The sequence below is a fragment of the Mirounga angustirostris genome, unplaced genomic scaffold, assembly GCF_029215605.1.
Source record: "Mirounga angustirostris isolate CCGP_5_RB_7025 unplaced genomic scaffold, mMirAng1.0.hap1 SCAF_5, whole genome shotgun sequence".
In the NCBI taxonomy this organism is placed as follows: Eukaryota; Metazoa; Chordata; class Mammalia; order Carnivora; family Phocidae; genus Mirounga; species Mirounga angustirostris.
In genome coordinates this window covers 104,013,094-104,038,967 of record NW_026991713.1, presented here as the reverse complement: position 1 = coordinate 104,038,967, position 25,874 = coordinate 104,013,094, and the positions used below count along the sequence as shown (strand labels likewise).

General features: G+C 44.3%; 1 protein-coding gene across 24 annotated transcripts in view; it reads left to right on the top strand.

Annotated features, from left to right (window-relative positions):
* MICAL3 (microtubule associated monooxygenase, calponin and LIM domain containing 3) overlaps positions 1-25,874 on the top strand; it is a 277,268-nt gene that overhangs the window by 69,623 nt on the left and 181,771 nt on the right. For 8 of the 24 annotated variants that reach the window (XR_010411645.1, XR_010411646.1, XM_064591797.1 and 5 more), the window contains exon 1: positions 3,830-4,012. The exons of 2 other annotated variants lie outside the window; for them this stretch is intronic. The gene's annotated coding sequence lies outside the window, so the exon portion shown is untranslated. Of the gene's footprint in view, positions 1-3,827; positions 4,013-25,874 lie in introns of those variants that run through there. 14 more of the 24 variants (XM_064591806.1, XM_064591801.1, XM_064591804.1 and 11 more) reach the window with 6 other exon arrangements.

Genomic DNA, 25,874 nt, shown 5'->3' with positions numbered 1-25,874 from the left:
TTCCCCTATGATCCTCTGCCTTGTTTCTCAAATTCCACATATCAATGAGATCATATGATAATTGTCCTTTTCTGATTGACTTATTTCGCTTAGCATACCTTTTAGTTCTATCCATTTTGTTGCGAATGGCAAAATTTCATTTTTTGATGGCTGCATAATATTCCATTGTCTATATATACCACATCTTCTTTATCCATTCATCTGCTGATGGACATCTGGGCTCTTTCCATAGTTTGGCTATTGTGGACATTGCTGCTATAAACATTGGGATGCAGGTACAGAATACACCATAATTCTTTTAATGGCCAAATTATGGATTGATATTATTCCCCCATTGTTTGGTACATGTCCAGTTATTTCTGGATACCTTCCATTTTCCCACCTTCCTCCCTAATACATATGCCCATCTCCCCCACCCTACCCTCTCCCAGAAGTCAGCCCAGTGCTCTTCCTCCTACTCTAGAGGACAGGCTTTCCAACATGAGCTTGCACTTAGACTGGGGATGGAATCCTGTCACACACTTTTTTTTTTTTTTTAAGCTTTTATTTATTTATTTGACAGAAAGAGAGGGAACACAAGCAGAGGGAGTGGGAGAGGGAGAAGCAGGCTTCCCGCTGAGCAGGGAGCCTGATGCGGGGCTCGATCCCAGGACCCTGGGATCATGACCTGAGACAAAGGCAGACGCTTAATAACTGAGCCACCCAGTCACCCCTGTCACACACTTTTTGAGGAGTTCAGTTTGATCCATCCCTCACCAAGTGGATCTGATGTTTATCACCCTCTCCACTCAGTGAGTACAGGCTTTGTGTGTGATCCATCAGGATAACCCCACACAACCTGACAGTCCTTTGCTCATAGTAGGTGCCCACTATGATGTTAGAGTGCATAAATGAAACACTTAGATAAACAGAGGCATTTTCGAGCTCTCTGGGGATAAGAAAAGACAGGAGAGCAGTGGGAGTGAAAATTAACTGGACTGACTAGTTCTGGGCCAGGCAAAGAGCGAGTCAGAAGTATTGGCTTCGGAATTACCATGCTTAGGCTTCTTAATCGGCATTAAAAGTTTGCTGGCTCCCACATGATTTTGCCAGCCTGTCCACCCCTATGAGGATTTCTGCAGTTTAAAAAGAATGAGATCATTAGCCCAGCTTATATTTTCAGGGCTGTGTTACAAGTGTCAGCGGAGCAGGATACTTGACCGAATAGCAGCTAGGAAACTTCCCTGAATCTGTGAGCAGCAGACCAGCGCATGGAAATCCCTTCCTCAGGGGCATGGGGCTGATTCTATCTCCAGGTACTTTAGGTGGTGGGGGGGGGGGAAGCAATTTTTGTTGCCCTTTGCTATTGAATTTACCAGGTGTGTCAAAGGCATAATCTCAGAGACAGAATATAAACAACAAGCCAGTAGAAAGAAATGCAGAGTGCTTCTCACTCTTTGTAGAAGCCCTCCTTGACTTGTTTTCTGTGCACTGTCAGCGCTGGTGCCATTCTCCCTGGATTCCACGGTGGGGGTTTTGCAGTTATTTGTTCCCTTGTTGCTTATAATTGTTCTGTACTGGTTATATGTGAAAAGACTGTGTTCACTCAGGGAGCAGGGATTTCAGTGGGAAAAATGGACAACTTGGAAAACCAGACTTCATTATTTACCAGCCTTGTTACCATAACTAAACTGGTCAGCCTTTCTGAGCTGTAGTTTTCTTCCTCACTGCAAACAAACTGCTCCTAACCTTCCTGACATGGTTATTTTGAGGCTGAAATGATATTATAGGTATAGACATGTAAAAAATGATATAAGTGTATGATATTATCTTTTGTATGGAATGCTGTAGGTTCTTAAGAAATAGGAGATAGTATTGCACTATGGGTTTGTGAAGAAAGAAACCACAGTTAGACCTCAACTGTGTGTACATGGGCAAATCAGCTTCTCTAAGGCTCACTTTCTCTCCATAAAACAGGAATAATAATAGTACTTCATAGAGTTCATGTGATGGTGAAATGAAATGATACATGCAGAGCACTTCCCAATAGTACTGAGCACATAGTAAGCATTTAATGAATGTAAGCATTTACAGCTGCTGATGCTGCTGTAAATGAATGAGGTAACTATATTAATAAAAATGGCATATTGGGGCCGAAACTCAGGGTTATGGCACTGAGTAGAAATGGGAGCTCTCTAAGTTAGCAGCTTCTGTTAATCAACCTGGGGAGACTTCATGGAGAAACTGGACTTTCTAGAACTCACTGAATAATAGTTGGAAGATGAACTGGGGTGTGTGTGTGGGAGTGGAGCAATTAGAAAGGTATCCCCAACACCTCATATAATTTGAAAGAAGGCTGAGTGGATGTAGGGTAAGCAGATGATGGAAGGTTGAAAAGTTCTGAAAAATAAAGGTGGAGTTGGTCTGAAGTTTGATGGCCAAAAGATAGGCCTAGCTGCTGGTATAAAGCTCTAAAATAGGGGCGCCTGGGTGGCTCAGTTGGTTAGGCGACTGCCTTCGGCTCAGGTCATGATCCTGGAGTCCCACGATCGAGTCCCGCATCGGGCTCCCTGCTCAGCAGGGGGCCTGCTTCTCTCTCTGACCCTGCTCTCTCTCTGTCTCTCTCAATAAAATAAAATAAAAAATCTTTAAAAAAAAAAAAAAAAAAAAAAAAATAAAGCTCTAAAATAGAGCAGACTAGGCCCCCAAGGGATGTTTTCAAAGTCTTGAATTTGACATGTAGTGTGTCTAAAAGCATAATTGGCCATGAATAGTGAATGGTATGCCAGATACTTCAGATAGTACTTCAGCGACTCTAATGAGGACTGTCCAGCGAGCTTTGTTGCTAAAGGCAGGGATTCTGGAGGTTCAACAGATATAGTAATCATGAATTGAAACTTTGATACTGTGGAGGAAGAGAGAAGGAAGAAGAAAAGGTGACTCTTGGAAGAGTAGAAATTATGAGATATTTGTAGGGGGGAATAGAGAGCTGGGGTGTTCTCCACACATAAGAAGAATGCTTTGCTTTAAGAGAGGATATTACAAAGAATATTGAACTTGTCTTTACAAAAGATGGGGTTTATACTGTCTGTATAAAGAATTTGGTGTCAGAAAGTCTACTTTCAACCAACGTTAAGATGGGGAAGAATGCCGAAAATTGAAGAATATATGTAAATATTGCTAATCCCACGCAAAGGATTGTAGGATCACAAAATATGAAAAGGACCATCAGAGATCACTTCTAGTCCAATATTGTCATTGGATTAGATGAGGAAACTGAGGCCGAGAGATAGAGAGTAACTTATCCAAAGTCACACATACATATCTGGTTCAATTCTCTCCATATCTTGTTTAGCTCTCTAACCCCAAAATTTGAGAAGCCCCTAATCTCTTTGTTTCCCGCTGGATAAAATGAGGAAGAAAATTCTGGTTTTGTTTTGTGACGGCTTCTGAGGGCAACAAACAAGTTCCCTTTAAACGCATCCTCTCTTCTCTCCATCTGGCAGGTTTGATATGCCCACCGTGTTTTTCCATTGGCCATTTTGTGTGGTTCCTTGCGCCCTTCCAAGATTCCCAACCAATCAACTCCTCCCTTTCTCACTTGAGCTGGGCTTTGAGGAATGTACCATATGGACCGTGCGGGGGGGGGGTAGAGATGAGGAAGGGAGTGGCGGCAGCCCATTTCTTTACCTTTTGCATATAACCTTGAGATTCTGGCAAAGTCTGAGCCTGCAGGTAGCAACAGCAACCCTGAGGACGGGAACCACGTGCCAGTTTCAGAGGCGCACTTAGATCTGTCGCCCCCGAGGCTGGGGTCCTATGGTCAGGGCTGAAGGGCCGCAGCCCCCGCCCTCCCATGTGCCCGCCCAGCCACCGGCGGCCGCGCCGCTGCTTCAGCCGCCGCTGCTGTTGCCCGCGCGGAAGCTGCGGCTGGCGCGCTGGGGCTGCAGTGGTGCGGCCCCGGAGCGGGGCTCGGCGGCCCAGGCCGGCCAGGGGACGCCGGCACCGGGGGACACACCAGCATGAGGCGGAGGTGAGGACGGGCTTCGGGACCTAGACCGGCCCTAACCGTTGGGTGGGGGCCGCATCCCACCCGCGCCCTGAGCTCAGGGTTTCCGGGGCCCCCTGGGGGCGGCTTTAGAGCCGGCGACTGCCGCGACCAGACCTGTGGCTGAAGACCTCCCCGCGGGGAGCCCGGAGGGCTCGGGACCCGCCGTGGTCGCTTGGCGCCTCCTTCTGGCGGCCCCTTCGAGCCCTTTCCCTAGCGGGGCGGCGGAGCGGACGGGGAAGCCCCTCCTCGCGCTCCCCCAGCCCTCCCGGCCCTTGTCCTTGACCTCCAGGAGTTGGATGTTCGGTCAAGTGCGGCCGCGCGTGCCCCGGAGTTCCAGGGGAGGCTGGCAGTGGGGGAAGCCAGAGGAGCGAGGAGGCTTCCAGCGTCTTGTGGGAGTGGGAGGGAGAGTGGCTGGGACTGAGTGTTCTGGGGAAGTTTTGGGGGCGGGGGCGAAGATCTCTTATCTTAGCCGGGGGTCGGGAGGCCTAGGGATGGGGTGCGTACTGCCCTGCCTTTCCAGCCCAGCCTCCGGGCCATTGGCTTTGCACTCGAGCTGGGGTATGGGGCTCCTCTGTTGCACCGTGGCCAGGCGAGCGCCGGCCTCCGGAGGTAGGTCCTGTCTTGATATCTTTCATCTGGAGTCTAGCAGGGGCTGAGTGTGGGTTGGTCGCTCTGGGCAGGTGGCCACGAGAACCATGAAGTGCTTTCTGCTTTTATTTTCTTCGGGTCGTGTTGGACTAGGTGAGATGATGGCAGCCCCATACGTCACTTACCTACGAGCCAGCCCCCCTTGCCTAAATGCCTTACAAGGTGATAGTGCGCCTGGAGGTCTGTGTGGTGCACTGTAAATTCCTAGTTCAAAAACCACCTCGAGGAGCCCTTACACACATCCGAGGCTCGCCTTGTGTTAAGCAGAAAGCCATACGTAGTGATAGACTTTGCAGGTTCTGGCCTGGATGGTAAACTTGTCATCACAATTGTTTGTTAGGCTCCTCAGGCAAGGCCTCTGCCTCATCCCATTAGGGGGCATGGATTAGCCCTATGTCTTGGTTGGTTTTTCTCCAAAGGTTTAATTCAGGGAAAGCGTCTCCAAGAATGCATGCTGATCACAGTTACGTTCTTTTAATGTTGGTGTTTAACACAGACATTAATTAAGGTTAACCTCAAGTGCGTTAATGCAGAGAATTGTGAAAAGTGTCTTTTTAAAATAAGGCTTGTTACTTTTTTCTTTTTTAGTGGGTTGTAGATGGAGAGAATGGCATTTAAACATCAGAACATCGTTGTGTATTTGGTCCCATCTGACAGTTTACTATGTAGACAGTCATTTAGGATGATGACTTGTACCCCAAGGGTGAGAATGAGTTGGGTTTTATAGTGAGAAAGAGATCTTATTTTGCACTGCTGCTGCCAGCAGGAAGGCTTTGCCCTCTCATTACCTGGCCACACAGATGCCAATTCATTATTGTGGTTGCTTTCTCCCGTGAGCATATCTGTAAAGAGCCTTAAAGAGGATATTATAAATTCTGTATTTGATTGTTAAGTGTACTCTCAGGTCAGAAATTTGGCTCAGGTTGTTTTAGCCCGAAGTGAATTCTTATTGTGCTCCATGTTTTAAACATTTCTGAACTTTTTTGATAGTATATTAAATAACTTCAGTTAATTCCAGAATTATATGAAAAACATGGTTTGAGTATTTCTCTTGCAAAGAATCTTTAGGAACGTGGACCTGGTTCCTATCCAATTTTACAGACAAGAAACTAGGGTTTGGTGGGACCCTAGGTCGAAGGAGTGAGAGCAGGACTGGCATTCATACCTGGGCTGTCAGATTTCGAAGTGTGTGCTATTAACTCCCAAGCTTTAGTGGTGACTAAAGAGCAGATGTCAGTCCCTAACTCCTGTTGCTGGTCCCTCCCTGGGGCCTTATGAGCTGTGATTGTACTATGGCTTTATTTTTCACTGATGTAAAGTTTTCACACCCTGGACTTTTTCTCGAGCCAGAAGCATTCTTCTAGCCAGGTGGAGGGTCATTACTTTAGAAAAAATATTCAGAGCTGAAAAAGCATGTATATTTGGAGAGTATGAAGTATTTAATAAGACCAGAAGGTGAGAATAGGGACAGAGAGAATCAAGGTGGTTTGTGGACAGGAAATTTGTGATTTTCTAACCCAGAGGATATCTTTAGCACCCAGGCTTTTTAAACTTAGGCTGTGGGTTGAAATTGTAAACCTGGAGACACAGCAGCACTGGGCTAAAATCTGTGTAGTAAGGCTCTCAGTTTCTCCTTTAGATGGCAAAGTTGAAATTCTGATTCCTTTTCAGTCTTTAACTTCTACAAATAATACAGTAAGTTATGGGAACGATGGGGATATTGTTTGGAAATTTACCTAAACTCTTTGTGGACTTCCCCTTCCTCCCATGCTCTCCTCCCCCATCTTCGGTTCCACTTTTCAGAATCCAGCTCTGATCCTGTAGAGTTGGGTGGAATGGTGGAGGGTGTCAGGCTCTGTAATGCTTGGGATATACCAGTGGATAGAACATCCCTACCCTCATGGGCTCAGCTGTACATGACTTGCTGTTTTCATGGTTTGGGCTTTAGCTATCTTTGGGTAAGAAGGTTTATCATCAAGAAACTGGGGAGGGAGGACAGGGAAACTATCACCCCAAACCCTACAATTCATTGACTTGTCATTGTGGAGTCAGAATTTCACAGAGAAAACTGCCACAATTTACAAAAAAAAAAGAAAGTGATGATAATCAGATTACAGAAGGGAGAAGTAGGACTGTTGTTTTGTACCTTGCTGAAAGGTAGAAGAAGGGCAGAGCTTCTGCTAAGTATTAAGTTCTGTGGTAAGAACAACTGGGTCTCCCTGCACCCCTCTTGCAGGGCCTGCTCAGTATCTATCACAAGAAGGGAGAAGCGAGCATGTCTTGGTGTGTGAATGTAAGCCAGGAAAGGAGTCTTTCTGCATTAGATAAGTCTGCAGAGGTCTGTTTGATTGTATATCCAATGAAGGATCTGGTTTGGTTAGCTCCAGAAGGAGAGAGACAGCAAGTGGTTAACTAGTAGCTTTTACTGACTTCTTTACTATTTTAAATAATAACTAAAAGGCAAAGTGAAACTTCGTTTGGTCCCAGCCTTGTCCTCTCTTCTGCCCTGCTTCTTTTCTGTTGCTGATTTAAGTAAAGTATGGAGGAAGCCTCAGTTTGGGAAGGTCTTCCCTATGTCAGTGTTGGAGCTTGAGAAGAGAGGAGGAGCAGAGTAATCATCCAAAGGGAGGATCAAGAGTAGGCAATACTTCTAGCTTCTGTAGCCCCTCTGGGTTACCACAACAAACCTTCAGCACAGACTGCTCCCAGCCTACAAAACGCTGACTTCTGACGGTCCCAACTGCACTCCTCCCTGTCTTCTCCGACTCGTTTCACCCACCTCCACCACCAAAGCTGCCTTTGATTGAGAATTGTTGGGTTTGTGAGTGGAAAAGGAAAAGTGGGGAAAGTAGCATCATGATGATAATGATGTTAGCACTGGTAGCGGCCTCAGACATTTAGAGACAATTGATTGTGTACAGGCTCTGCATGGATGAACTCATTCAGTCCTCACAGTAGCCCTAGAGGGTAGGTGCTGTTCGGATCCCTGCTTTCTACATGGGGAAGCCAAGGCACAGGGAGCAGTGACTTACTGAGTGTCTCACATAGAAAGTGGTGGAGACGGACTTCAGGCTTAGGCATTTGGTTCCAGATTTGTACTCTCACAAACCAGTTAAGGGCAGCTGACTTGGGTAGACTTGCACCTAAAAGAGTTTCTCCATCCTGAAGGCCACCTTTCCTCTCTTACAACCTCCCCTCCATTTTCACATTTAACCCTCTCTTTACTTTTAAGTTATCAATCTGAAATGCTATAGGAGAGATGCATTTGGGTTAACTGGTATATTCCTTTAAAATTGGGGCAGAGGGGCGCCTGGGTGGCTCAGTCGTTAAGCGTCTGCCTTCAGCTCAGGTCATGATCCCAGGGTCCTGGGATCGAGCCCCGCATCGGGCTCCCTGCTCGGTGGGAAGCCTGCTTCTCCCTCTCCTGCTCCGCCTGCTTGTGTTCCCTCTCTCGCTGTGTCTCTGTGAAATAAATAAATAAAATCTTTAAAAAAAAAATAAAAAAAAAATAAAATTGGGGCAGAGTCAGAGAAGGTAATTCTGAAGCATTTAGAGGGGTCAAGGTGGGTTTCCAAAAAGAGATACCTAGGACAGTGTAAAGAGTTTTCAGGGACCCAGGGGCTGGACCATGGGATATAGAAAGAGTATTGATATAGCGCTGCTCCCAGAAAAGATGAGGAACCCTTTCCTTTCCCTCCTCTACCTTTTTGCTTGGCATGGATTGCTGATTCCCAAGACCTAGAACTTGAGCAAACCCTCTCATTGCCCTAGCTCAACTACTTTATGGATGTTTTTAATTTCATTTTCTTACTTAATTAAACTAGTCTGGGGTCCTAACCATATTTGGAACAGAACCTTTTACCCAGTTTGGTCATAACTGGTCAGGGTCATTTATTTCCCTGTGAAAAAGGAAAAGGGAAGTATTGTGACTAGTGACAAGGACATGTGGCAGTTTGTTTCCAAACAGATTTTTCTCAAAACCAGACTGGCCGAGGAAGGGGGGAAAAAACTCAACCTTCTGCCTTTGGCATTTTAAATATCTTTAGACAAGTGAGTCCTGTGGACAGTTACGTAATAATAGCTGTCACTGAGTGTTACTATGGGCCAGATACTGTGCCAAATGCTTTAATATACACACATCATATCTAGTCTTCAGGTAGGTACTGTCACTCCTATTTTATCATAGGAAAACTGTTCCAGAGAGGGTAAGGTCCATAAACCCAGTAAGTTGCAGAGGCTGGATGACTCTAAATCACCTCATTGTAAGGTGAAATGTTGAGGGAGCAAAAGGAACAGAAAATGGGGAAGAAAAAGACAGTATTGGGCAGGGAAAAGAAATTCATGAAACGGCAACATGAATCAGCCCCCAGGATTTACTGTACACCTCAGTGGGCTAGGTGGAGCACCAAGAAGCCCGTGGACCTCAACCACCCTCGGGAAGCCAGGGAACAAAGAAGTTTTAGGTCACACACTAGGACTTGGTTTTAGAATGCATTTATTGAGTAAGTACTATATAATAAAGCAAGTGCCAGGTGTTAAAACAATGTCTAGCTACAAGAGGTCACCATATTTCTAGGGCAGGCTGACACAAATCCAGGAAACCATAGTGTAATAAGTGACTTCACTGGCCAGGGAGCCCTGAACATGGAGTGGTAAGAAAATTTATACTTACTGGCAAAATATTTTTTCTTGATTCAGTTTTGTTCATTTCATGCACATAAGATTGAGAATTTCTGAAATTTACCCACCCCTGTGGCTATTGTTTCTGGAATGTTTGTGTTTTAGCAAACAGAGGATCTCTTTACAGCTCCTCTCTGAAGACCAGCCCTGCACCTTGGTTGCAGAAAAAGCTGGGGCCACCTCCCTTTCCTGCAGGTTGCCCTCAGACCCATCACTACTGCAGATCTGTTGGGTTTGGTGTGCTTGTCCTTGCATAATAACTGCTTGCTTGGAGGTACAGGTGCTCCAATAGACCAGTATCCCTTGCTAGAGGAGCTTATTGCTGGGCAGTGCCCTTTCCAGATGTTCTAGCAGGGGTGAGAGCAGTCCTGGGCATGAAGACACTTCACCAGTGCTTTGGGAATTAGGTCAGACCATGTTACCACTATGGCTCCTTTCTAACTCGGGACCACATCACTATGCCAACAGTGATCTGGGCACCCAGTGGTAGCCTTGTAGTGATTAGTATTTGGGAGCCCTCCTACTCCTCCATCTTCCTTACGTATCTCCTTGTCATGTGCTATATTTGAAAGCTGATATATTGTGGAAAAGGCCTAATGGGGTTTCTTATTGTTTGATATGCTTAGTGAGATAGTTTTAGTTTGTGTTTTAATCTTTTATAAGACCTTTGGATCACTATGATCAGGTTCATTCAAGTAGAAATTACTTATGTCTCCTGAAAATTGAGTTGACTCAGTTTGGTAATAACACTTAAGATTCCTTCACATGCTGCTAATGAAAAGTTCTCTCTGTCCATGACCAGTGAGTGGCTCCAGAGAAGCGTTCATCAGTTTAAAGATATTCCTTGCGTTAAACAAACTTGATGTATGGAAATTGTATTGACCTCCAAAATATAATAGTGTGTGTCTGTACTTCTTGGCTTTAAATTTAATTCTTCATAGTCAAGGAATTTTGCAACAGGATTCTCTCTCTAGGAATTCAAAATTTTACTTTATCAGGCAGTCTGATCTTCCACCATTGGTGGAAATGACTGCATCACTTACCTGCCTGGACACTCTCCATCCCCCAGTATGCGTGCAGCCTCACAGCCACAGGAGTTACTGGGCTCTGCCTATACAGGCTCCCAGGTCTGTCATCCCGGCTTGTTGGTGTGACAGACAGACCCAGATGCTGTTATGGGCATCAGTCAGGGCTCATCCTGGCAGTGCCCAGCTGGCCAGCTTTTGCTCATGCGTATTCATTTGCGCACCAGGATTCAGCTGGACCATCTCTGTCTGTGCTGCCTCACTCGGCTCCATGCGCACTTTCCTTTCATGCTTGTCTCCAGGTTATTTCTGCAAGCTTTCATGAGGCCCAAATGATTGGGCAAAGGCGATGGGCAAGAAAATGCAGGGTGAAGTGTAGATTGTTCCCTGCTAGTAGAGTAAAGCAGGCCAAGGGTTTTGGCTAAAAACCTAACTTATATTGAAGTATGGGACAGGTGGGAAAGGAACTAATATATCAGGAGTCTACTTCATAAAAACACTTTATGGCATAATCTCCTTTGATCCTTAACAGCAGTTAAGTATTTGGTGCCCACTTAACAGGTTGGGAAACATGAGGCTCAGTGAGGTGAGATGACTTGCCTGATATCTCTCAGCTGGCGATTGGTGGAGCTAAATTAGATTAAAAAGACCAAAATGTGGAGTGGTTAAGAACATGAACACTGGAGGGGTGCCCGGGTGGCTCAGTCAGTTAAGTGTTTGCCTTCGGTTCAGGTCATGGTCCCGGGGTCTTGGGGTACTGGGATCGAGCCCCACATCGGGCTCTCTGCTCAGTGGGGAGCTTGCTTCTCCCCTCCCTCTTTCTGCCGCTCTGCCTACTTGTGTTCTCTCTCTCTCTCTGTCAAATAAATCTTTTTTTTTTTCAAGATTTATTTATTTATTTGACAGAGAGACACAGCAAGAGAGGGAACACAAGCAGGGGGTGTGGGAGAGGGAAAAGCAGGCTTCCAGCTGAGCAGGGAGCCCGACGTGGGGCTCGATCCCAGGACCCTGGGATCATGACCTGAGCCAAAGGCAGACGCTTAACAACTGAGCCACCCAGGCACCCCTCAAATAAATAAATCTTAAAAACAAAACAAACAAACAAAAAAACCCATGAACACCGGAACTAGACTGTTCTGCACCATTTACTAGGGTGTGTGACTTTGGATGTGTACTTTAACTTCCTTGGGCCTCAGTTTCTTCATCTGTGCAGTGGCACAATAATTCTATTTATTTGGTCGTAAGTGTGTAGAATTCTGCCAGGTACCCATTGAGCACCCTACGTGTTAGCTAATACTGTTGGTGACTGTTGCTTATGAAACTTGGAGGAGAATACTGAGACACTGGGTTTCTTCTCCAGGGACAGAGCAGGTGTGGGTTCATGCTTAATATAAAAGTACCCTCAAGGGCACCTGGGTGGCTCAGTTGGTTAAGTGTCTGCCTTCAGCTCAGGTCATGATCCCAGAGTCCCCAGATCGAGTCCCACATCGGGCTCCCTGCTCGGCAGGAAGTCTGCTTCTCCCTCTGCCCCTCACCCCACTCTTGTGCTCTCTCTCCTACTCTCTCTCTCAAATAAATAAATAAAATCTTAAAAAAAAAAAAAAGAGTACCCTCAAATGCCCCTTGCCCTCAACTTCTGCTCTCTACCTTATCACTCTCGGCCTTATCCCTGGCTCTGCATTCTTTTTCTTATTAGCCACTATTTAGGCTTCCTGGAATAAATTGTTCATTAATTTATCATCTGTTGGGCTCTTCCTCCACGTGTTGCACTATACTGGGTAATAGGGCAGAGCACAGGTTTGTAGAAATATATGACCTTACCCTGTTCTTGACGAATGCATCTGCCTCAGAAGATATGGTATAAATGTAAAAGAAATTTGGGGAAAGAGGAAAGAAAAGCAATGAAATACCAAAGTGGCACAGACAGATGACCCAGTTGTAAGGACAATAACTACAGTTGACCCTTGAATAGCACAGGTTTGAACTGTATTTTCCTGAAATGTATTTTCCTTATGGTTTTCTTCATAACATTTTCTCTGGCTTACTTTATTCTAAGAATATAGTGCATAATGCATATAACATACAAAGTACATATTAATCAACTGTTTATCAGTAAGGCTTCTGGTCAGTAGTAGGACGTTAATGGCTAAGTTTTGGGGGAGTCAAAAGTTACACACAGATTTTCAACTGCATGGGGGTTAGCACCCTCAACCCTCCATTTTTCAAGGGCCAACTGTATTACCTTTTGAGAATTTATTATATACCAAGCGTTGGCTTAGATGCTGTGCATGCATCGTCCACCCTGCAGGTTAGGTGGTACTATATCATCCCTGCTTTATAGATGAGGACTCTGAGATAGAATTATCTTGTCCGAGGGCACACAGCACGTGAGTGGGAAGAGCCTGGGGTTTGAACCCTAGTCCACCCTGACTCACTTGGGCCTGTAGACTGTGTCCCAGGTCATTGGTAGGATTGTCTAGGTGCTGGTATGAGCAAAGCTTGCAATTGAGAATGAGAAGGATGCATTCAGGGCAGTGAGGAGGCCAGCCTGACTGGTTGCAGTTGAGTTCAGTGTTTCTGGCCTGGTGTGCCACGTTCTGTCTGGGTGTTTGGAGATGAGTAAGACATGTTCCTTGCCCTCTTGGAATCTTACTGTAGCTGGGGAGACAGACATACACAAATAGATGATTTCAGTGTAGTGTGGTAAGAGCTGTGATGAGGGTAAGTATAGGGTGCTGTGGAAGCAGAGGAAAGGGAACCAGGAAATGCTCCCAGAGTCTTGAAAGGTAGGCTTAGCAGCTGAAGGCAAGAAGAGTTTTCTAAAAGGCAGAGTGGCATGAACAAAGGCCTGGCCTTTGTGGGCTTTTCTTGCTAAAAGCAAGTTTATTCACGTGGTCTGATGGATGCAATGGGACAATGTGAAGTTTATAGGCAACAGGGAGTTCATCGGAGGTGTTGGAACACAGAGCAACAAACAGCATGGAAACAGTATTTTGTGTCTATAATCTGGTGGAGGCGGGAAAGGTGAAAGTCAAGCAAGACCACCTGTGGGAGGAGTCAGCAAACTTTTCTCCATAAAGGGCCAGAAAGTAAATATTTTAGGTTTCAGGGGGCCATGTGGTCTCTGATGCAGCTACTCAGCTGCTATTGTAGTAGGAAAGCAGCTGCACACAGTTGGTAAACAAATGGGCATGGCTGTGTGCCAACAAAGCTTTATTTATGGCCCTCCAAATTTGAATTTCATATAATTCTCACATGTCTCAAAATAGTCTTTGATTTTTTTCCCCCGAGCCATTTAAAAATGTAAAACCCTTCTTTGTTTGCAGGTTGGATTTGGCCCACAAGTCATGGTTTGCCCACCCTGAGTGATTGGTAGTAATTCAGGTGTGACATGACAGGGAACTGGAACAGGTTGTTGGCAGTGGGAATAGAGAGGAAGGGACTTGAAGCCAGAGACATTTTGGAAAGAGGACACTGATTAGATAGAAGAGATAAGGGGAGAGAAGAGCCCCAGATGATGCCGAAGCTTCAAGTTTTGTGCCTTCCCAGCCCCCTTTTGGTAAAACTGGCTTTATTTTCCATGTGCTGAGAATATGACTTGATTCAGGAGAAAAACCTGAGAGCACGACTTCATGCTAGAGAAAAGCCCAGAGATAGCAGCTGCCTTACGTGCTCCCCGACTTCTGTCAGCATTGTTAATTGTTCCAGTTGTTTCCCCATGGGTGTCACTGTGCCAGCCCCCTCTGATGCCTTGGCCTCTGGATGCTTTAGGCGGGAGGTGGCTCCTGCTATAACTGGGAGAGCTTGCCCACCTGTTTGTCGGGGCACAGGTAAAGTTCCGTTATTGGATAACTTCCCTTTTACATACTTTCACATTCACAGAGAAGTTGTAAGAGCAGCTCCCTGTACCTGTTATCTAGGTCTATTAAATTAGATTTTATTAATTGTTTACATTCTGCCCCATTTGCTTTTTTATTCTCTTCCCACTCTCCTCCCATTTTTTTTCTGACCCATTTGAAAGTAGGTGACATCCTGCCCCCTCTTACCACTAAATACTTCAGCATGAATTTATCAAGGAAAAGGTAACCACAGTATGGTGATCAACATCAGGAACGTTAACATTGATACAATCTAATTATGGTTTTTGGAGCCAGCACACCTCTAATAGCTGTTACTCATAGCCTATCTGCCATATGTAAGGAACAATGATGCTGTTATTCCCTCTAACAGTTGCAGACACAGACACTCCCAGCAGTAGCAGTTCTCTAGGACTCATGCTTGGGCTGGTCAGTGGGCTTCTCCAAAAGGAGAAGCAGTCCCAGGACTGAAGGATCACTTGTTCTCCTGAGCTGCTAAGCTGCCCTAAGGCAGGCATGCCTTTTACTTTCCCTATAGCCCCTGCCATCTTCTGATGCCTTCAGGAGACAGTTCATCTCCTAACTGGAACATGGTGGCCGCAGCACCCAAGCTTTCACTTACGGTTACAAACACTTTCTTTTGGCTTTCTTCTTCATTGCTCCTCAGCCTATGGAACATGATTCTTCTAGGGTAGATTTGTTCCGGGCTTGATCTGGAAAATAAAATGGAATTAAATTGGAGTCATTTATTTTGGAAATAAAATGGGAGGAAAAGCTCTACTACTGTTTCTGACTTAGAGCAAAAGGGGATTTTCTTTCTGTTTCCTTTATAGACTGAAACCAGAAATAGGGGAATGTTTGATGTATACACTTTAGTTCTTATGAGTAGTGATAGCTTGTTGAGTTCCATGGGAACTATGGGAAAAGGAATCTGGAAATTCTGCACCTGATTAGAAAGGAATAAAGGGAAGGCTTTTATCATTGTGTAACATGGGTGTCTCATTCCATTTACCTAAGTTCTGTATGACTTAACTAAATGCTTGGTCTTTGCCAGTGTGGATGTGATTGGGACCCTTCATGGTGTTCAGTCATTACTGACCTTCAAAGAGCCCATTCTTGTGATCCAGGACATTTGAAATCTGAGTCAGGAGTCCTCAGAGTCTTAGGTCTGCGAGGCCCTGTGCCGGCCATGGGGTGGAGGGTGGGTCACAAAGGAGGATAAAGGTGCCAGGTGCCTCTGCATTCCCTGATCTCCCAGTCTACATGAGAAAACCTTGACTCAGCTGTTGTGCAGTGAGCTCAGGTGAATCACTTAATGGTTCTGTGTCACAGTTTTGCCGTTTGTAAAATAGAGAGATGCTGGCTATCAGCCATCCTGAAGGGGTGCTTAGGTAGCTCAGTCAGTTAAGCATCTGCCTTTGGCTCAGGTCATGATCTCAGGGTCCTGGGATCAAGCCCCACAGGCTCCGTGCTCAGTGGGGAGTCTGCTTCTTCCTCTCCCTCTGCTCCTCCCCCTGCTTGTGCTCTCTCTTTCACTCCCAAATAAATGAATAAAATCTTTAAAGGGACATCCTGGAGATGAAATTTGAGTATAACATTTGCAGGTGTGCTTAGAAACAAACTACGAGTACCATTTACATACTGACATTTTCATAGGAGCACCTCTAACACAGATAGACGTTACTGTTCACCGATAGTGTAGGAGGACTGATGGTCAGAGATGTCCAAAGCTGCCCTCACAGGATCTGCTTGTCTTCTTTGTAGTTTATGGAATCCACAAAGGCAAGGCAGACAGATTCAGTAAACATTAACTTAAAAGTAGTAGGGACATACAAAGAGGGTAGAAGCCACAGGCTGTGTTCTTAGAGTTCACAGTTCATCTGGGAGTCAAGATAAATAGTAAAAGAGCAGTTAGTGAACACCCAGCAAATACAGAGAATCCAGTGTAAACCATGTATTCTGCCGCTCAGAAGGCAGTGGTTACTCTTCCCCTTGCTCCCTGTGCTCTAGCTTCTCTGGCTGCCTTGCTGTTCTTGGACATCCCAGGCATGCCCTGCCTCAGGCCTTTCCACAGACTGTTCGGTCTCTGTGACGCAGTCTTCCCTACGATGTACACTGTTGACCTCCTTAGGCTCTGCATGCCTTTGCTCAAATGTTACCGTCTTTATGAAAGCTACTCGTGCCACCCAGTCTAAAATTTCAATGTGTCCCTCAGTATTCTGAATTCCTTTCATCCCGCTTTACTTTTTCCTTTTTTTCCAGGGTACTTAAACCACCCTCTAGCATGTTTTACTTAACATTTATTGAGAGGCATAGTAGCCTGGGCTCTGGAGCCAGACCACCTGAGTGTAAGTCTTGGCTTCACCACTTACTACTTATATGAACTTGGGTAGATTATGGAACCCTTTTAGTCTCAGTTTCCTCATTTGTAAGAAAAATACCTAACTCATAGAATTTTTATGAGGATCAAACGAATTAATATTTATTAAATGCTTAGCCTAACACCTGACATGGAGTAAGCACTATAGGAGTGTTTGATGAATACAGTTTTTATTGTCAAATGGAAGCTGCGTGAGGTCACAGGGCTTTATCTATTTTGTCCTCTATTGTATCTCTAGCATTTAGAACAGGGCCTGGCACGAAGCAGGCAGTAAGTACATGTTGAGCAAATGAAGAGCTGTGGTTGGTCTGGAAAGGGAAGTAGTGAGGTGTGGGCAGCGCTGTGGACAACAGAGGCCAACCTGGGATCCCATTCCAGCTCTGCACGCTGTAATCTTGGGCCACAGGGTCTTAATCTCTCCAAGGTTTGAGCTCTCGCTTCCCTTGCAGACTTGTTAGCAGAATTACATGAAAGAATATGCAGTAAGTGCCAAGCATGATACTGGCCTGGCTGGTAGCAGATGGTCAGTAAATGTTAAGTTCTTTTCCTTCCTCAGCACCCCTGGAAAAAGTGAGTCAGTGAAGGAAGCTGGTTGTTAGGGAGGAGCAGGGGAAATCCTGAGTCTAGGTGTAGAGAAGGGGAACAAAAACAAGATACTAGATAAAGATGTGACCATCACCAGCTGGACTGAAGTCCTTAGTGAGAAGGGGCTGTTCATTGTCAAACTTTGATGTTAAGATGAGAGGCGTAGGGTTTTTTTGTAACTTTGTTTTGCTACAATTTCAGAAAAGTGCAGGAATAGTAGAAGGAACTTATTTACCCAGAACTACCAGTTGTTTTCATTTTGCACCATTTGCTTTTCATATTTTTTTTCTTTCTCTCCATATGAATTAAAGATATTGCATTCCTTGACCACTAAATACTTACGTGTTTATCTCCTAGGAAGAGGAATATTCTCTTAGATTTTGATAGGGAGCTTTAGGTTCTTAAATAGGGTAGTGGCACTCTGTGCAAAGTACTTGGGGAAGATGGGCTGGAGGCAGAGTGGGCCCATGGGCAGGCAGTTTGGGATAACTTCCCCTGATGGGTAATGAAGACAGATTGATGACCAGAAACGGGAAAAGGGGGATAGACCGAGGAGATGTGTAGGGATCTTGGGCATGTTACTGCTTGTGACGGGATGAAGATGACAGCTGAGGGGAAAGGAGGGCTCCTGTTAGCTGCTGTCTGGAGAGCAGAGCAGCACGCATGGTCTGAAAAAGCAAGTTCAGCTTTATTTTATACTTGGGAAAATGAAACCTCACTCCTGGCTTTGTTCATGTTATTCAGTCTACAGAAGATAAAGGTCCACCAAATCCTGGCTGTGCAGTCAAGTCTGTCTCCTGTACTCTTAGAGGAACAGCTGTGACAGGCTTGTAGTGTCAAAGGCACAGAGGTACTGGTATGATCTGAAGGATGCTGCAGTTGCTGATAGCTGGGGGAAGTACTTTAGGGTTTGTTTGCCATGAAAATAGAAAGTAGAGATGAGCATTCAGATAGTCTGATGTAGATCTAGGAGTCATTAGTGACAAGAGACAGCTGATTTTGAGTGGGGAGGATGATGAGAAGCCAGGGACCAAAACCAGCTTTGGCGAAGCTGTCTACAGGGAACCAAGGAGAAGTGCGAAGACCAGAGAAAGAAACTTCAAGGGAGGGTAACAACAGTGATATAAAAAGAAATAGCATTAGGAGGACCCAAGCTGAGCTAAAAAGAGATCCAGGGAGTTGGTGAGTAAGCTCCCAGCAGTTCTCAATGCCAGCGTAGTACCTTCTGGGGCCTGGAGATACTTGTTGAGCTCTGTTTTTTCCAGAGTAGGAGCCAGAACTCATGAGGTTTAAGGAACACCCTGTGAATAATGCCACCCAGGGTGCTAAACCAACTCAGACTGTTAAAGGATTTAAAATTAACTTCCCAGTGCCTGAGTGTTTTGTGGAAGAAATCTCAGGGAGAATTTATCAAAAATGTCTTACATCTGAACTATATTAAGTATTAAAAGAGCCCCTCCTTTGAAAGATAATGTGTTACATGGAAGATTGTCCTATTCTTTCTAGCATTCAAAATTCCCAGATACAGTAAAATCTTGTTATAGGAAAGTCTTGATTCCCTCTAGAAGAGCAGACTCTTAGGAGTGAAGTAACTACAGGATTATGCTTTGTTTTCACAGATATGCATGAGCACCTTTTGTGTACTAAACACTGGGAATATAGTAGTCAATCATGGCCTGTCTTTACCTTGTTAAATTGTCAGGAATTTTGCAGGTTGGTTGATAAGTACAGCCACTATTAAAAATTAATTCTGTACACTTACAATTAAATAAATTATATTAAAAACAAGCATAATAAATAATGAAAATTAATCACTTCCTCATTATTTTAGCATAAACAATGCTCTGTGTCTCTTGTACCCATATGGTGGAGATACTAAATAATAGTGAGCTATGCTGCATTTCTTCCCAGCTCTGTGTCCATGCTCAGAGGTGTCAAATTGGTAGCTTGAAATTGGCCATGATGAGAGTGGAAACGAACAGCACTAAAAATCAGGGCCTGATTTATTATTTTGTTCATTGCCTAAGGAAGTGATGGAAAAATGTTAACATTTGCAGTTCAAACCTAGTGTTGTTTTTTTTTCTAAGATTTTATATTTAAGTCATCCCTACACCTAGTGTGGGGCTTGAACTGACAACCTCAAGATCAAGCGTTCCATGCTCTACCGACTGAGCCAGCTAGGTGCCCCCAAACTCAGTGTTTCATGTCTATAGCCATTATGTTGTGAATTAGCACAAAAAATTGATGAAATATTCATCTAGTGTTTGAAAGCTAGGGTCCAGTTCAGCAAAGAAGTTGCTCATATCCTGTTTGATATACATACATCTTTCATGTTCCAGTTTTATTTTACTCCTTAAAGTAAATGAAAATATCAACATTCACTTATTTATCAATTGAATTCATGAGTTGTCTATAGGTATGAGTTAGACAAAAATCTGTGACAGCATTCTGTGAGAATCAATTGGCTATATGGAATTTACAGTAGAGAGTATTACATGTTTTATTACCATATACTTTATTAGATAGTACTACATATTACTATTCTGTATATTTTATTGCTGTTGTATGTGACACATTTTTTATATCAGTAATATTTATTATAAATGTAAATATATGTACACATAAATACACCTGTAAAGACATGAGCATGTTTTTGGAGAATAGGCAGTTAAGCATTTACGGGCACCACCCCCGCCATGAGTTAAATAAACACTGCCTTCATGGAGTTCACAGTTTAGTGGGGGAGACAGCCAAACAAGTATAGTGTGTGAGGGGCCTGCAGGAAGGATCAGTGCAGGGCCCAGGGAAAGCGTGGGACAGAGTACTTCGTCTGGGCTGGAGTGGGGAGGTGGGTAAGGCCTCCCAGGGAAAAGGATACGAAAATTAAGCACAGACCGCTAGCAAATGGGGAGTGAACAGTGAACTGCAGCCTAAACAGAGTGAACAGTTTAGGCCTGCAGGAGGTTTGCAGGCTTGAGGAGCAGATAGCCCGTTGGACTGAAGCATAATGATAAGAAAGAAGGAGGGGAGTTCTGGAAAGAAAGGTGGACGTGGACCATATTGTGTGGGTGCTTGCTATAGATCATGTGAAAGTCGTGGTGAAACAATCTAAGGATTCTGCTTTTAGGCTGTTTGGTAACTCAGATGCCAACATCACTTTGGCCGACTAATGTGGTTTAAGAAATAAGAAAAGAGGCATTAATAATATTTTTTGTGAAGTAAATACTTAAAGTTGACAAATATGAATTATCCACTTACTGTATGCAGGTCTTGGTGGTAATGGTTTTCAAGGAGACAAAATTGTTGACACTGTCCTTACCCACCAGGAATGTATTTCACGGGGGGGGGGGTGAGTGAGGCAGAAACACGTACAATGGACTGTAATATAAGGTGGTTTTAAACAAAATGCTGTGGAGGAAGCAATTAAGTCTGATTGTAGGATGGGGAAGGCCATATGGACAAGGCATGATAGTAGTTTTGCAATAATTTACTTGGGGGACCCCAGAAGAATATCCTACTTTTGACTAAAGGCTTTTACTGTCTCTATTCCCTGATTTATCATCCCCTTCATCCACTGCCCTGAGTCTCTGCTTATTTCGTGAATGCCAGTTCTGCCTCTAACCAGGCTGCTAGAGAGGAACTACATCCCAGACTTTCCTCCTGTTCCTCATAGCACCTGACCAGGAGCTCACATTATGTGCTTTCAGAAATTTTTGTTGGCTTTTTATATTCACCAGCAAAGCATGTTAAAATCCAGGTTTAGAAAAAACTTCAGACTCAGAATATCAGCCTAATGCGTAGGGAGTGTGCTGGGCTGGGAGAAGGTGCTACAGAGGGGCTCCTGTCTCCTCTAGGCTGGGACTTGTCTCACCGAAGTCACTGAATGCAGTGGCGAATTCCTCTAATGAAATCTTTGGTGAAAGACTCAACATTTCTATTTTCTTTCTTTAACCAACATTTATTGAGTACCTACTGTGTGCCAGGCCCTTGTGTAGGAAAATACAATGACGTGGTTACTGCTTTCAGTTGGGTTTTTTCTTTTTTTTAACAGCTTTTTATATAATTCACATATCATACAATTCATTCATTCAGATTGTACAATTCACTGGTTCTTAGTGTATTCAAAAGAGTTTACAAGCATCACTCCAGTCAATGTTAGAACATTTTTGTCATCCCCAAAAGAGGTCCTATACCCATAGCACTGACTCTTTACTTCTCACCAGTGCCCTCCCCCCCCTAGGCAGCCACTAGTCTTCTGTCTCTGTAAATTTGTTATTCTGGATATTTCATATAAATGGAATCATACAATATGTGGTCTTTTGTGACTAGCTTCTTTCATTTAGCAGAGTGTTTTAAAGTTCATTCATGTTGTAGCATGCATGAGAACTTCATTCCTTTTTATGGCCAAATGTTCCATTTTATGGATATACTCCATTTATCCATTCAACAGTTCTGCTTTGGGCTATTTTGAGTAATGTTGCTATGAACATCCATGTACAAGTTTTTGTGTGGACATGTGTTTTCATTTCTCTTGTGTATTTCTATACCTGGGAGTGAAATTGCTGGGTCAGATGGTAACTCTGTGTTTAACATTTTGAGGAAGTGCCTACCTATTTGCCAGTGTAGCTGCACTATTTTGCATTCCCACCAGAAATGTATGAGGGTTCCAGTCTCTCCACATCTCACCACCACTTGCTATTATCTGTCTTTTTGATTGTAGCCATCCTAATGGATGGGAAGTGGTATTTCATTGTGGTTTTGATTTGCATTTCCCTAGTGGTTAATGATGTTGAGCATCTTTTCATGTGCTTATTGGCCATTTGTACATCTTCTTTGGAGAAATATCTATGCAAATCCTTTGCCCATTTAAAAATTGGGGTTACTTTTTATTACTGAGTTGTAAGAGTTCTTTATGTATTCTAGATAAAGTTCCTTATCAGATACACGATTTGCAAATATTTTACCCCATTCTGTGGGTTGTCCTTTCAGTTTCCTGATGGTATCCTTTTTGCTTTGGAGCATAAAAGTTTAATTAATTTTGATGAGTCAAATTTGCCCTCAGTTCTTGAGTAAACCCAGATTTACATGACAGATTTCGATGTTTTCAGGTATTTCTGTTATATTTAACAAGTCTCTAGAGTTGAATAGTTTACAGCCAGACTGATAACTTTAATACGTGCAACTTCTTATGTTGGTGAGTTTGTTTTAGCTTTTATTTATTTATTTATTTATTTATTTTTAAGATTTATTTATTTGAGAGAGAGAGCGCGCAAGAGAGGAAGAGAGAGCGTGTGCACCCACGATCGGGGGGAGGGGTAGAAGGAGAGGGAGAGAGAATCCTAAGCAGGCTCCGTGCTCAGTGGGGAGCCCCATGTGGGGCTCCATCTCACAACCCTGAGATTATGACCTGAGCGGAAATCAAAGAGTTGGCCGCTTAACCAATTAAGCTACCCAGGTGTTAACTTTTAGAAACTTGAAATCCTCTGAAAGCAAAGACTAAGGCGTATAGGCTCTTTTTTTCTTTTTTCTTTTCTTTTTTTTTTTAAGATTTTATTTATTTATTTGCTAGAGAGAGAGAGAGAGGGAGAGTACAAGCAGGGGGAGTGGCAGGCAGAGGGAGAAGCAGGCTCCCTGCTAAGCAAGGAGCCCGATGTGGAACTCAATCCCAGGACTCTGAGATCATGACCTGAGCCGAAGGCAGACGCTCAACCATCTGAGCCACCCAGGCACCCCATATAGGCTCTTCATAGCATTTTAGTCACCATGTCGCTGGTAAAAATACAACCATAGGCTGATGACTGCTGAACCCATTGGGGCCAGGCTTCTAGGAATAGTTGGGGGTTGGACACAAGGGTATTGAGGTTGTATTTAAGCACAGGCCAGGAAAATGGAGCAGTGTCATTTCCCATTGTAATCTTAACTCCTTTGTGTTATCTAATAAGATTTTCGGCTATATTTACTCTATAAGGCAAGGAATTTAATAACAAGAAATCCATCTGGGTTATGTAGATAAGTTACCAGAGTGAAATACTTTACCTCCTACCTGGATCCCTACAAAGTATTTTAGTGGTCTACCTTCTCCCTATACTGTTCAGACAGGACTAAAAAGAAGACATTTTACTTTACATAATAATGTGTGTTCTCTTGGCTGTTTCAGTTGCTACCTCCTCTGAGCCACCCAGTACCTCCAGGACGGTAAATACTGTTTCCTGTCAATGAGGCAGCAAGCTCAAGGGGTATGCAGCAGGGGCTGTTTCTTGTCTAAGATCACATTCCTACTGGTAGGTAGGAATGCTGGGGTCCCTTTTGGGGGACATACTTGGGATTACTTGCAAATGTGGTATTTCAGGGCCTCATTTCTTCTGTATGCCTTTAGCTGTCTTTATCAGGTATTTCCATTCCTAAGTTGGGATAAATGAATGTGTGGAGTTTTTTCCTATGCATGTAATCTGGACAAGTAGGTATAAATCATGCAGCTGGGGGCTGGGAGTGTGTGGAACATAAGAACAAAAATGTGAGAGGGAGAGGAAACCTGATTAATAATCAGGAAAAGTGGAGAAGAGAAGTTCTGTCTTTTCAGGTGCAAGAAAGTAGTGGGGATTTATGAAATAGGAAGTGAATCAATTAGGGTATAGGCAATTTAAAGATTCCTAGGCTTGTTCATTTCTTGTTACCCATGAGGTATCAAAATGCTTGGGTGTCTTTAGCAAGTGCAATTTTGAAATGAGGCATGGTCCCATATTCCCACTTTGAATTGGGCTGCCTGGGATCAAGTGCATGAGAGTGGGTGATGATGCCATCTTGGATTGCTCTGGCCTTTGTCTTCCATAGAACCATGCCATATGGTTTTGCGATCACAGGGTTAACCTGAGACTGACCGTTCTTTCAGAGAAGTCACTCTTGGAATGTTTTTGGAACCTGGGACACTTTGGCCTCTTTGCCTACTTTATTCTTGGTGAGGGCAGATACTTTGAAGATGGACATGATGTGTTTAAGTATGAGAACTCTAAAGTTGGACTGCCTGGGTTAAATTCCATCTTCTACTACTTAGAACTATGTGACCTTGAGTACATTACTAAATTTCTATCTCTTCACCTATCAAATGTGTATATTATGTATATTAGTACCTATCTCACGAGGTTCTGTGAGGATTAAATGAAATCCTGTGTGAAGTTCAAAGAGCAGCATACGAAACAGTGCTCATCACATTGTAAGCACACATTCAGCGTTAGCTGCTATTATTTGTCATTGCTGTTGCTGTGAAATGGACCAAAGCATTAGTTTGGACCCAGCTTTTGTAAATGAAGTGAGCCGTCAGGTTGGATAGCAGTATTTTTGGTAAAACATGAAGTGTGAAAAGAAATAACAATCTCCATAGTTCCTGTCTATTGAGCACCTCCTGTGTGTTAGGCCCTGTAGTGTAGGCTCTTAATTATACTTCCTCAGTTCTCATGGAGATCATGCAGGGTAGTTTATCAGCATCATCGAGGAACATGCTCACGGCCCGACAGCTGCTCAGTGTGGATCAGCCCATCTTGGTCACACAGCTCTCAGGAGCTGGGCTTTTTCTTGACTACTGTATTGCTTCCCTTGTCTCTGTCCACCTTGGCAGCCAAAGTAACAGGAAAGTCGTTCTTTGCCGCAAGCCTGTAATTTCAGTTATGCACATAAGCCACGGCCCAGAGGGAGGTAAGATTTCCAGGATATAACGATTTTTAGGTGAGTGTTTTCTGTTGTGATGATTGAACAGTGAGGAGGAGGACCTCAGGCGATTTGTCTTTTAAAAAGGCCCATGGTCGGGGTGCCTGGGTGGCTCAGTCGTTAAGCATCTGCCTTCGGCTCAGGTCATGATCCCGGGGTCCTGGGATCAAGCCCCGCATCGGTCTCCCTGCTCTGCGGGGGGCCTGCTTCTCCCCCTTCCCACTCCCCCTGCTTGTGTTCCCTCTCGCTGTGTCTCTCTCTGTCAAATAAATAAATAAAATCTTTAAAAAATAAAAAAATAGCCTCATGATCATCCATTTCTAAGCCAGGTGCCTGTTGGTCTTCCTTGCACCACAGCCTTAACTGCCACCCCAGGCTGGGGGATGAAGGTGGAAGGGGGTTCTTGCCCCATCCTCCACCATCACAACATACAGGCCTCAGGATGAGTGCGGCGTCTGGATGACCCTACCTGTGTCCTATCCACTCTTGGGAAGGAACATGGGCTCAGTTACATATTCCCTAGAAATAAGTCCCTTATCAGATATATGATTTGCAGAAATCTCCCATTCTGTGGGTTGTCTTTTCACTTTTTTGATAGATGTCCTTTGAAACCCAACATCTCTTGCCACCCCTCCATCTCCTCCCCCATGCCCTGCCCTGTTTCCCATAAGGTGAGGCTTTGCAAGTGTTGGGATGCCACAACATGCAAGAGAAACAGGTGGTAGCACACCTCCCTCCTTCCCACCCGCATACACTTCCCTTCTTCTTAAAATAATACAACACAAGAGTTAGGATTAAAGACCCTTAGTTAAGTAGGCATGGAGTCAGGTCAAAGCTCTGCCCAAAAGAATCAGACAGAGACTGCAGAGAATGGCCCAGGGCCCAGTGCAGCCTGATGTGGGCAGCCCAGGTGAGCTAGGAGCAGAGCGCAGGCGCGACATCCATGGCGCTAAGGGTGGGGCCACAGG